The sequence below is a fragment of the Phasianus colchicus genome, chromosome 25 (assembly GCF_987193195.1).
Source record: "Phasianus colchicus chromosome 25, bPhaCol1.hap1.1, whole genome shotgun sequence".
NCBI lineage: Eukaryota > Metazoa > Chordata > Aves > Galliformes > Phasianidae > Phasianus > Phasianus colchicus.
The window spans coordinates 3,386,557-3,398,661 of record NC_143460.1 but is presented as its reverse complement, the minus strand read 5'-3'; the positions used below and the strand labels follow the sequence as shown (position 1 = coordinate 3,398,661).

Here is a 12,105-nt window from a genome sequence, read left to right as displayed (position 1 = left end):
TCCTGATCCATTTATCAGCATTAAAAACCCCAAAGGCTCAAATTTAGGGATTTGGCCATGGATCATTGCTTGACCCCAGATGTCCAATTCCATCTCAATCCGTTCCTTACCACCCCCACCAGGTGTGGTGCTCCTGCAGCCCCTCCCTGCAGCCGAGGTGGCACTGCAGTGAATCAGAATGGAGCTGAACAAAGCACACTGCCCCACAGCCGCCCACAGAGCAGCAAGTGAGGGTTGGCTGCTCACAGCTCACTGCCACCTCCAGCACAGGGCCATTTCCACCAATGGGACCCAGTGGACAGCCCTGGAGCAGCAGCACAGCAACAGCTGTGCATCCATTTAATGGCGATGGGAGGTTCTAGCAAGCTTTGGCTGGGTTCCCCACTGCTGGGGGAATTGAAGGACCCTATATACTTCATAAACACACACTAATCCCAATAGCAAAAGCTGTCTTCCTGCTCCTGCTTTGGGATCCCTCAAACCGGTGCAGGCATAACGTTTCTTCCACAAAAGAAGAAGGGAACCAGATATGCAAGTAGGCAGGGAAAGAGCAGTTCCTGCACGGGGCCGGACTGCGGCTGGCAGCAGCTGGGCAGCCCTGAAAGGAGCAGTGTGCATCCCACAAAGGCTGCTGTCACGCCAAGTGCTGTTGACACAGTGAGAACCCAGTTCCTCTCTAAACATGACACCAATAGGGCCGCTATTCTTCTTGTTTCCTGAGCCCTACTCGACAGCTTTGCCTACAACAAAAATCGTGCAGGGGTTGGTTTTTTTTTTTTTGAGCAGAGTGGGACGTGTGTGAGGGAGCTGGGAGCAATGCATGCACACAGCCTGGCTGCACGGAGAGCTGCAATGCTGGGGAAATGTGCAGGGAGGAATGCAGAAGAGCGGGGTCTCATTCAGCCCATGTGCCCCATTCCCACTGCACTGCACAGCTCATGGGAAATCGGTGTTGAATGGGGTGGTGTTGGCCAGCTCTGTGCCATTAAAGCTATCTATCACTCAGCCAGCAGGAGCCCAGGCTTGATGAACTTTTCCACTGTGATTTTGTCTTCATTCATGCCACAATGCCACTGCTTTATGCTGCTGCAAGAGAGCTGTGGGCAGGAGCGCCGGTTCACCAGTCCCAGCTGTTAACACATCAAGGTAACAGGGCAAGGGAAAGCCAAACTTTCTCAGGAGTTTGTACAAAGTTTGGCACTTTTCTTCCCGCTGCTCCTCCTCCTTGCTGTCTGGGTCAGTGCTGCAGGGACCTCAGGTCCCCAAATTCCACTTCACCCTGTGCTGAGCAGAGCTGGAGCTGAGCTCACACCACTGCAACCCAGGACAGACACACAGTGCCTCATGCAGGGCAGCAGTGGGATGGAAGGAAAGCAAAAGGGAAGCAAGTTTGAATGAAGGAGCACCAAGGAGCCCCCCAGCAGCACTGTAGAGCACCCTAGAGCAAAACGACCCCCATCCTTTAGGTCCTGGAATGGAGCAGGGTCACGCTCTGCCTTTCCATGCGGTAGTTGAGTGTCCATGGACACCTGCAGCATTGGGCAGACAGTGGGAGAGGGCACAGGGACAGCGTTTCCATGGCTACAGGGGGATTCTTTAATTACAGCACTGCAGGAGCATGCAGACAAAGTCCCTTCAACTCTGATCCAAGCAACATTTGCAGTGAGTGTGGCTTCACTGCTGGAAGAACCTCATCATCACCTTCACAGGATGAGAAGTGGCAAAGCGCAGGGATCCAGATACTTTCTGAGCAGGGTAAGCACAATTCCCAGCAGCACACGGTGGGGCATTTTCCCAACACGTGTGCAGCATTTGGCTCCAACCACACGCATCACCACTGCCACCAGGAGTGGCCATCTCCAAACGCTGGCACCGACTTCTGACAAATGGCACCGCGAGACCGCCCTGCCGCTGGGACCCCTCCTTTGTGCTGATTAGCCCAAGCCTCTGGGGAACTAATTAATAAGGATGAAAGGCCAAAATGTCTGGGCTCAGGTGGAGATCAGTGTGGGGATCAGAGGGATGCAGTGAACTTTCATCTCACATCAGTTCATGGCCCACGTCCAGCGCTTGCCTGGTGCCCTGCGACTCACAGCACGCTCCCTGCAGCCACCAACATGTTTAAAGAGCAGGAAATGAGTTAAGATGAATAATTATTAAGTGCACACTTCTTCTTTCCCTCTCTATTTTGCAGGCGAGAAGTGAAAATAGAATTCTGCACCATTCTGGAGTTATGCATGGTGTTATAGTTTGGAGCTCAGTAGAAAAATGGTGCTGGGCTGCGCTTATTGAAATTGCTGCTTTGCCCTCAGCTCTCTGCTCCCTTCTCCTCATAGAACCCACTGCACAGCCCCTCCCGAGCTGCCAGCCCACAACTCATGAATTCAGTGAAGTTGTTAAAAGGATCGTGGCAGGCTAAGATAAAACAGAGGAGTTTAACATGACAAACAGACTCCTAAACGGGATTAGAGTCTTAATGAAAACAGTAATGAATGAATGAGGCAACCAAATATTACCCATTAATATTAGACAGATAGATTAGATCCTTAGACACTGCATTTAAAAACGACATGAAATTACTTCAATTACTCTGCATTGATAAATAACAAGGCCATATTTACTGTTAAAAGACATTTCCTCCTCCCTTCCCAGCGCTCGCACGGCTTATCCCTCCCCAGGGGGACAGCAGACCTTGCAGAGCTGAGAGCGGGGCTGGAAGCTCCCCCTCCTCCTTTCCCGAGCACCAGGCAGCATTTCCAGCACATCTCCAACATCTCCAGTATTGAGGGCAACTGGTCCCAATCACAGCACTGAGTCCTTGCATTTCTGTGCAGGAGCCAGGCATTGCACACTTGGAAGCTGCTGCTCGCAGCAATGCGCTCTGCGCTCTGCAGCTCAGCGTCCTCCTTCCCACCCAGGGACTGTGAAATGAACCTGATCAGAAGCTTTGCTAATGAAGAGATCGGGGATAGGTGGTTCCTGAGTGCTTGGTGGCATTTATCTGCTGGGGATGAAAGGCAGCCTCTGTGTTTTCAGCCCTGAAACAACACGTGAAGCAGGGACATGGAAAGGAGCAATGTGCTCAGCTCTGCCCCAGCCCAGGGGATGGGCCATCCTTCCAGTGCTAAACCTGTATAAATCTTATTTAATGAAATGATACAAAGAAAAGAACAAATAGAGGTTAAATCATTCCCTACAGCAGATTTACACTGGAAACAAAGCCTGCTCAGACAGCAGCTGGTTTGCACAGCAGCCCTCAACATTCCTTTCCCAGATGCTGGGCAAAGAGCAGTGCAAGTGTTGGGTACTGGGGCCAAGGCTGCTTTGACCCCAATGGGGATGAGGCAGCAGAAGCACTGTGCTGATGCCCTCCTGCCCTATGAAGGAGCTCCCAGTGCTTCCAAGCAGAATTTTCTCTCTGGCTGTGTCTTCCTGCAGGGCTGGAGGTCCCACAGGATGCAAACCCCAACCCATGCAAAGGCAGAGGATGGGAGAGCTCCTGTGGGGAGCTGCACTTGAGGGGCACAGCGGTGCTAGGGACATCCCTGGGAAAAAAGGGGGGAAAAGGAGAGCCCTCCCTGCAAAATGGGGAGCTGTGAATAAACCATGCTGCAAGCAGAAAGCTGCCTGCACAACCCAGCACTAAGGAGGGACAGACTGATGGCTCTATTTCTGAGACACCAGCAGCTGACATTGGCAAATGAACCTCTGCAGTTATCTGCTTCCTCTCTTTGTCCTTCTCTCACAAAACTGGCAGGCACAGGGGTAGGAAGGAGATGCGCTCTGGGTGAGCAGTGAACATCACTGGTCGTGCTCCTTGCTCCCCATCTTCTCTGGATCCCCGCTTACTCTTCACCTCTGTCTGATGCTGTGATTGGGGCAGCACCAAAGGGCAGCAATGCCCTGCAGGAGCCATTCAGCCTTCAGGAGCATTGTCCCTCTGCTCTCATCTGCTGGGCATGAGCCTGCAAAGGTGGCACAAGGCAGCGAGAAAAGGACAGGCAATGGCACAGAGCCGTGGCATGGGGTGATGGCACGTTTGCTGCTGGTGCAATGCTGCCATTCCATTCAATGGATTGACGCTGAGGCGCAGTGCAACCCTGCTGCTCCCCCCGAGCCCAGCAATCAGCAGCACAGACAATTTGCTGTTTCCTTGCTCTGATGTTACCATCATTTGTGAGTACCAAAATGAGAAAGGCGTCAGGCCCTCAAAGCCCCATTGAAGAATAATTGGAAATCCAAAGTGGCACTAAATGTTATTTTCTAAATAAAATGCATTCAATTACAGAACACGAGCCTGTCAAGCCTTTAAAAAGATTAGTTAGAGCAGAAAAAAGTATTCAAACCTTCAGAGACTGCATTACACACACAGGATCCCCTCTGTTCCTAGGGACAGGCGGGAGACAGAACGCAGAACAACGCAGCCATTGCCCGCGTGCTTTTCTCACCAGCACAATTCCACCTCAGCTGTTGCACAGCTGCACAGAGGGCTGTGCTCTCCAACCTCGATTACAAACAGGCACAGATGACCTCGTGTCCAGCAGCACTGCAGTACATTTCCCAGGTTGCAGAGCACAGCGCTCATTGCAAGGCAGTGATGCCCAGATGGACCAGAACCCTGCTGGTACCCAACAGCAGCATGCCTCATCCTCAAACCTCCCTGATCAGCACAACATCGAGGCTGCAGATCCGCAGCCAGCATTGCAAGAGCTCTGCTTGCTCCTTGCACAAACACTACTAACACAGCAGACACACTCCAGACTCCAACCACCACCACAGAGGCCATCAAGCACAAAGCACAAAGCGCACCGCACTTCACGCAGCGGGTGCTGCTAAACCCTCACATGGAGCAAGGAAGTCGCAGCCAAACAAACCCGACCCCGAGTGAGATCTGTGGCTCTGGCACATTCACAGGCTGCACAAACAGGGGTAGATGAGATGTGTTTAGCTCAGATCCTTCACTCCAACCGTTCACCCCAGCAGCGCCGGTGCCTTGAATTAATGCACACTGCCAAGCAGGCTGTGAGCAGGCGCACGGCGGGGAAGGCGCAATTATTTACACGTCCGCTCGCTGCTTCCCCGTACGGAGTGAAGACAGGTGAACTTGCTTCGCACGGTGATTTTTATTTTATAGTTTTCTTCCGAGGAGATAATTGTCACTGGGAACAGCTCGGGTGCAGACGCAACAAATCGCTGACCCGCGGCTGCGGCAGCACACAGCGTGGGAGAGGGGAGCGAGCGCACAGCGCTGCGATGGATTGATTCCAGCCCTGCTACTGGGCTGGAGGCTGGGAAGGCAAATCCCTCTCTCCCAGGGTTTCATTAGCTGGGAATGGCTTTCTAACGAGATTTACACAATCTAGCCCGGAGCCTACACATTTTGCTCGGCACCCAGAGACAATAACAACGGGGAGTGGAGGAGATGCCTTCTTTTTCTCTGGTCACCCATAATTCAGGACCGTTACAGCGCAGCCATCAATGTGATTACACAGAGTGCAAAAATAAAACAAAAATGTGTCCGTCTCTAGCATTAAGTCTCCAATTTCGACTGACCCAAGCCAGGAAAATTTATAGTTATGGGGACTACGTTCAGTCCATTAAGAAAGGATAGGAAATTGCCAGCTGGGATCACGATGACATCCTCACCTTTCCTCTAGCACCACTCCCACTACAAAGCAGAACCACAGCAGTGTGGGGCTGCTGGAAAGGGTTCTGTCTGCATTGGAGGTGGTAGCAGCACCTCTGGAAGCTCTCAGAGCCCCCATCAAACTCGCCCTGCTGAAGCTGACTCCCACTCACACCATGGTCAGAGCCCAGCCCTGATGCTCTGCAAGGATGCTCCCCAAGCCGCGTGCCAAGCGCACTGACAGCAAAGACCCAACATGAAAAATCCCAGCCCGCCTGCAGCTAGCAACTGGAGCCTGCACACTGCAGTCACAGCAATGCTGTTTCTGGCATAGTTCCTCCAATATCACAGTTCCAGTGTGGTCAGCTCTTTTTAAATGCAAGGCATTTCAGTGAGTTCTCTCTGTGGGCAGTACTGTCTGCTGGCTCACACCACAGCCCAGCCACACGAGGAGGAGTTATTTTCACACCCATTCTTCCCCCTTGATTCCTCTCCAAAAAATAAATTAAAAACAAAAAAAAAACCCACCACCACTTATCATCGTGTTCTTGTGGAGATATTAATAGCACCCAAAGCATTGACAGTTGCCTGTGAATCACTGCTGAAAGAGATGGGAAAAACCTGCGGCTGTGGCTTGCTAGGAGACAATGCAGCATCCCTCGTGAGCTGCAGCACCAAGCAATGATTCTAGGACATAGGAACATGGGGTGCCCCACATAGCTGGAACTGTGCCCTCAGTATCCCTTGGCTGTGGCCATCCTGTGCCATCATGCTTCCTTTTCATTTTCAGGTCCCATTGCTGTGGTGGGAGCACAGCTCCGTCCTGCCCACGCGCTGCTCCTGCACTCAGCTCTGCTTCTGCTTGAAAGGAAGCACGAGTGCCAATTAAACAGCCAACCAGGGCACCGAGCAGATAAATATGTGTTGTGAGAGAATGTGGATAGACACACTCTGAAGTGGAGCCAACGAGGGGAGGAGGGAATGTGTCGTTGTTGGTGGCAGAACTTCAGAGTGGTGCTCATCATGTTCTATCCGTGCAGAAGCCAACCTGCAGCCGTGCTGTGTGAGCACGCTGGGCATCTGATTGCCCCCAAACCTTCCTTCTCTGCACTGCTCTGACTTCAGCTCTCAGCACACAGCACAACGCTCTGTCCCATCTGAGGGCTGGGCATAGCAATGCCCCTGTGCCAGCTCCCAGCACGTGCCCAAATACCTGTGCCAAGTTCCCAGCAGCTGTGCCTCGCCGAGTGCAGTGCTCAGAGCACAGGGATGACCGCAGTCTGAAACTCAGCCATTCCCTGCCACCTCCTGGGTTAAAAGCCCACAAATGCTCCCAGTTCTGCCCAGCAGAGTTGGGCAGCATGGCACAAAACCTGATCACAGAGAGGCCAACAAAGCTGCTTTTGGAGCCTGCCACAGAGTCAGCGCCCAACACAAAATCCACTCTCATGCTTTGTCTGCACAGACAACGAGCAGTGAAACCATGATGGATGTACTTGGGACTGACAGTGCCATGGAGATGCTCTATGTAGCAGAGACACCTCGAGGCAGAAACAGCAAAATCCCACCTGAGCTCCATCTTTTGCTGCTGTAACCAGTCGGTTGACACTGCCAAAGGTCAAGTAGTTCTGGAGGAACAAACCCCAGAATATATTAATATCCAAAGAAGCATGTGGATACCCATGAAGCCTCGGTAGCAGCCCAAACTGTGCCACGGATGGACCCAACCATTGCTCAGACCAACTTGAAACCACACTGCCAGCTGCAGCCCCTTCCAGATGTGGCTGAACGTGCTCCCATTGCTCACGTGGACAAAGGCTCTGTGAGCAGTTTGTCCCTTCAGCCATGGCTGGTGCTTCCCATTCCTACACCCAGCTTCACTATGGAACGCTGAGCTGAGCAGTGATGAAGAATGGTGCTGTGCTGGAAGTGCAAGGACTTGGGGGGCCTTAAGCCCCCACCATGGGCACTGCTGGTGCCTGCCCTCCTCTTGGCCCTATTGTGTTTAGTCTGCTGGGTACATTCCTGCACGCCGCTAAGACAAACAGCAGATTATTCATGGGGCTCCTTTGCCTCACGCATCGCCCAGAAATGTGGAGCTATTGCAGCTCCCACAGGCACAGGGCAGGGCTGCAGCTCTGGGGGCTGCATGCACAATGCTCTAGAAAACCTCAGCATCTTCACTGCAGTTTTACAGAGCAAACATTTTGCCCTGGAAGAGGAAGGAGCAGGGAAAGCGAGAACAAAACCCACGAGCTGTGTTTTTCTGCTTTGCAACCAGCCTTAACTTTTATATGTAGTCCCAGCTTGAAACACCATTACAGCCACCTCCCCCGGGGCACAGGCATCACTTCCAAGCTGTCTGGAATCCGCAGGAACTCTTTTTTCCCTGATCATTTGAAAGCTTTCCTAATGCTTTGGTGGGAATTTGGTTTCCAGCTGCAGAGCTGTTGTTCAAGTGGTGCCAAGGGGACGGCCCTGAGATCCCACAGGCTGGGCTGATGTGTCCTGAGGTTTGGGCTGGAACTGACTGCGTGTTTTGGCCCTGCTCATTTCAGTGTTATTGCAAGAAACCACGCTTAGAGCTGTTACTTCCCCATGTGATCTGAACTGAAACAAAAAATAATACAGAGACTGAAGGTCAAAGCCCAACCAATCTGATTTTGCAGAACTTTTCAGAGCACTGAAGGGAAAAGAGCTTTCTGCCCCCAGAGCAGAGATGGAGCAGCCCTGGGCTCTGTGCTGCAGCACAGTCCTCACCACCTCCCTGCAAAGCACTCAGAGCCCATCCAGCAGCTCATCGCCTGCTCTCTCTTCCTGCAAACTTCATAATAATAAAGTGATACTCCACACCGTATCCCTTTTTCCATTTCACCCTTCACTGGATCATTTTATGCATCTATTCCCATTGCTAATTCAAACTAATTAAAGTATAAAGTAGAATAATTTGTGCCATTTCAGAGCTCCTCTCACCATATTGTGAGTTATGTTTCTTTTCTATTCGTGCCCGGTGTGAACCGTTCCCCTCCTCACCAGACTCGCTGCTGGGGGGATGGCCACAGCAGCACAGGGAGGGGGAGACTTTTAAACAGCTCTGATAGAGAGACAGAGGAACACAGAGCTCTGGCTGTGTCCCTGAGCACCCTCAGCCCTGCTGGGGTCATCTGAGACCAAAGGGGGCAAAACCCCCCATAGCTCAGCATGGCATTGCTTCAGCTTGTCCATCATGCATCAGAAATCCCAGCTTGCTTTGGTGGGGGGCTCTGACATTGCACCCATAGGTCACCCCTCAGTGCTGCAGCACAAAGCCAGGAGGATGCACAGGGGGGAGGCACAGCAATGCAATGCCCCGTGGAACCCCAGCAGCAAGCAGACCTGGTGCACATGGTGTCAGAGCAGCTGCTCTGCACTGCAGCTGTCCCGTGCACACCAGTGCTCTGAGCAGGGGATCAGTGTGGGTGTACGTGCATGCAGGGAAATTCTGGAAGGATTTCAGGACTGCGGTTGCCTGTCTGAAAATTAAACAATAGGTCTGTGGATGGGGAGGAATAGCAAAGGGAAGGACATACATGGGAACCCTGTGGCTGTGACTGGCAGGGGAAAAAATAGACTTAATACAAAGTAAAACCAACCCAAAACAAACAAACCCTGCAAGCAAACCTCGCAAGCACTTGAAAGAAATAGCCGTGTGAGCAGCGTCTAAAACACATCCCATTACCAAAACAAACCCAGCGACCCCTGACGCTGAGTTTTCACACGGGGGTGGTTTCTTACTGCTCCTTGCAGGGAAGTTTACTTTTCAACTATGTGTTACTTCAAAGCTGTCTGCCCTTTGCTCTGCGCCCTCGGAGTCCTGGTGGCTGCCCATACATCCCAGCAGCTCTGCAGGATGTCCCTGAGCCTCAGAGCCCCAAACACTGCAGCCTTTTGGTCAATTGGCATTCATTAGCACATCCTTCTTATCACATGGATATGGTTAATGATCCCAGACAAGCTTGTACCTACATTTCTTAATTATTGCTAATTGACCACAGGGAGGGAAGTGGAATAAGCCCTGCATGGCTGCAGGAGTGTGGGACACGCAGGTGCTGCAGCACAGCCCTGTCCTCTGCAATGATGCTCAGCTCAGTGGTTGTCTGACCAGCAGACAAGGCAGTTAAAAATTTAATCCATCCTTTTTTTTTCTTTTCTTTTGTCCTTCTTGATGAATCCATCCCCTTTTATCCACATCTCTTGCATTTTTTATCGTGTTTTCTCACTCTTTTTTCTGGACACCATCAGTATTTACAGCATCTCTACCCCAGAATTGATGGAGCTCTTTGTTTTCCTCACTCTGATTCCAAACTCTTTTAAATTACCCTGGCAGCGCCCTTCCCTCCATCAGCACCCAGAAAGCTCAGCCCAACACAACACCCTTTGCTCAGGAGTTACGCAGCACGGGGTCACAGGACAAGGAATGGTGAAACAAATCATCCCCAGTGGCTCCTGCAGCTCTGCAGCTCCTGACACGGGGGCATTTGCTAAGCAAATATTTCACTGCTAGCAGAGCAGACGGAGAGACAGCTTTTCCCTACAGTCATGGGGATGTACAGGCAGGAGGGAGGGCTGCAGGGTGCTGCTGTAAGGCTCAGCACGCAGGGGCCAGCTGCAGGCACACAGGTCTGTAAGGCCCTCCTGCTTCACATGGGGCAGCCCCATGCAGTCTCACTGATGCTCCAGCAGCATCTTGTGATGCTCGAGCCCTGGCAGCTTATGGACTGGACCGTGTTTGATTGCTGAAGCAATCAAACACTAAGAAATGCCTGTCTCCTTTAAATAGTCAGGGTCAGAATCACTTCTCTTCTGCCATGAAAGGAATTTGAAGCCAGGTGCTTCAAGAGAGCCTGTGAAAGCTCCTAATGAGTGCTCCTAAATCATGTGGCTGGAGAACTGGTGCTGAGGATGGAAGCAAAGTTTCTTTCTCCTCCTCTCCCCCGGGACCAGACTGTGCAACTGTTGCTTCTGTGCTTTGTGGGAGTGAAATCAAATGTCAAATATTCTGATTTGGAAGGAGTTGGCAGTGGAACATGAAAGGCTCACAGAGAGCTCCAAAGGACTGCAGATAAATTGGAGAGAAGCAGACAGGGCTGGGACGGGAGCCAGGGGGAGTGGGGAAGGACTGAGCTCCAGATTTTGGGATGAAGCAAATGCTTCCCCTCCACATTCAGCACAGAGCCGCTCAGAGCATGGAGGGAGATGTCACAGAAGTGAAATGGATGTGCTGGAAGCACCTGTGTGCACATCACAGCTCGCCGTGCGCTCTGAGCACAACCACAGTGCGAGGCAGAACGCAGCACCCATGCAATGGTTTGCTCCCCACCCAGCAGCAGCACGGAGCTCAGGACTGCTCCCAGTCTGTGCCATGGGAGCACATCTCCTTGCTGAATCCCACAGAAATGCAGTGTTTATCGGATCAGTTTTGCCATAGGCTCGTATCCTATTTCTTTCTTAGAAACCACAGACTGTGGGCAGCCCTCCCCAGCTCACGCTCAGCACAGCTGCTCCGGTGCCACTTCACTGTGGCAGAATTCCATCTTATTCCAGATCTTCAGACTGCAGAATACATTTGAGCTGTGCATTCTCAGTACTTCCAAGGGCACATCTCACCGCTCACAGCCTCAGCTTGGGCCTCTCTCCTCCTCGTGGTACCCACTCTGCAGCCATCAGGCTCCAACCAAAGCACTCCTGAAGAAAAGAAAACCATCTCCCCCTCTATTTTGCTGAGCATTGCCAGAACTGGGGCAGTGGGGTTCAGTGGGGCTGACAACATCCACACTGTGTCAGCATGGGGGCTCCTGGGGCCATGGCACACACACACCCCCAGGGGGCAGAGGGCAGCTCCAGGGGGTGAGGGCTGTGCATGGAATCTGCATTGCAGGAGCACTCCATTTTTGCTAATTCTCCTCACATCTTTTTGTTACACAATTAAGCACATCAGCTCCCTGTGTCTCTCCTGCAGCAGGTGGAGGTCTCCGCACACCAGGCGTGCAAAGCTGGCTGTTAACTCACAGGGTTAACTCAAGGCAACGCCACTTAATGGCATCCAGACATCCTCAGATGTAACCCTCCTCCTGTCTCCACCACCCACGAGGCACCAGCTCTATAAATCTGAATTACACAGTGGTGAGTAACAGCCAATAAAACGCTCAGCAGTCAGTGAACCCAAAAGTCTGGCTCAGCGCACGGGACTTCTGGTGTTGTTTTTGTCTCAGAGAACGGTGCAGATGAGATGTGCTCCAGCTGAGGTCCTGCCTTATTTACACCATTCTGGATTCCCAAAGCTGCAGGCTCCCGTGAGCTGCTGGCCATAAATTTCCACTCGAATCTTTTTGGTTTGGCTTTCTACAGCCTTTGGGTTTGGCAACCTCCAACTCACACCACCCCTATCTTAAGAGCTTTGTAATCACTAAAGATATGCTCCACTTAATATCACAGTATAA

At 51.9% G+C, this 12,105-nt stretch overlaps 1 protein-coding gene across 5 annotated transcripts in view; it reads right to left on the bottom strand.

The window, feature by feature from the left end:
* Positions 1-12,105, bottom strand: part of PLXNA2 (plexin A2) — a 211,922-nt gene that overhangs the window by 49,305 nt on the left and 150,512 nt on the right. The gene's annotated exons all lie outside the window — the stretch shown is intronic.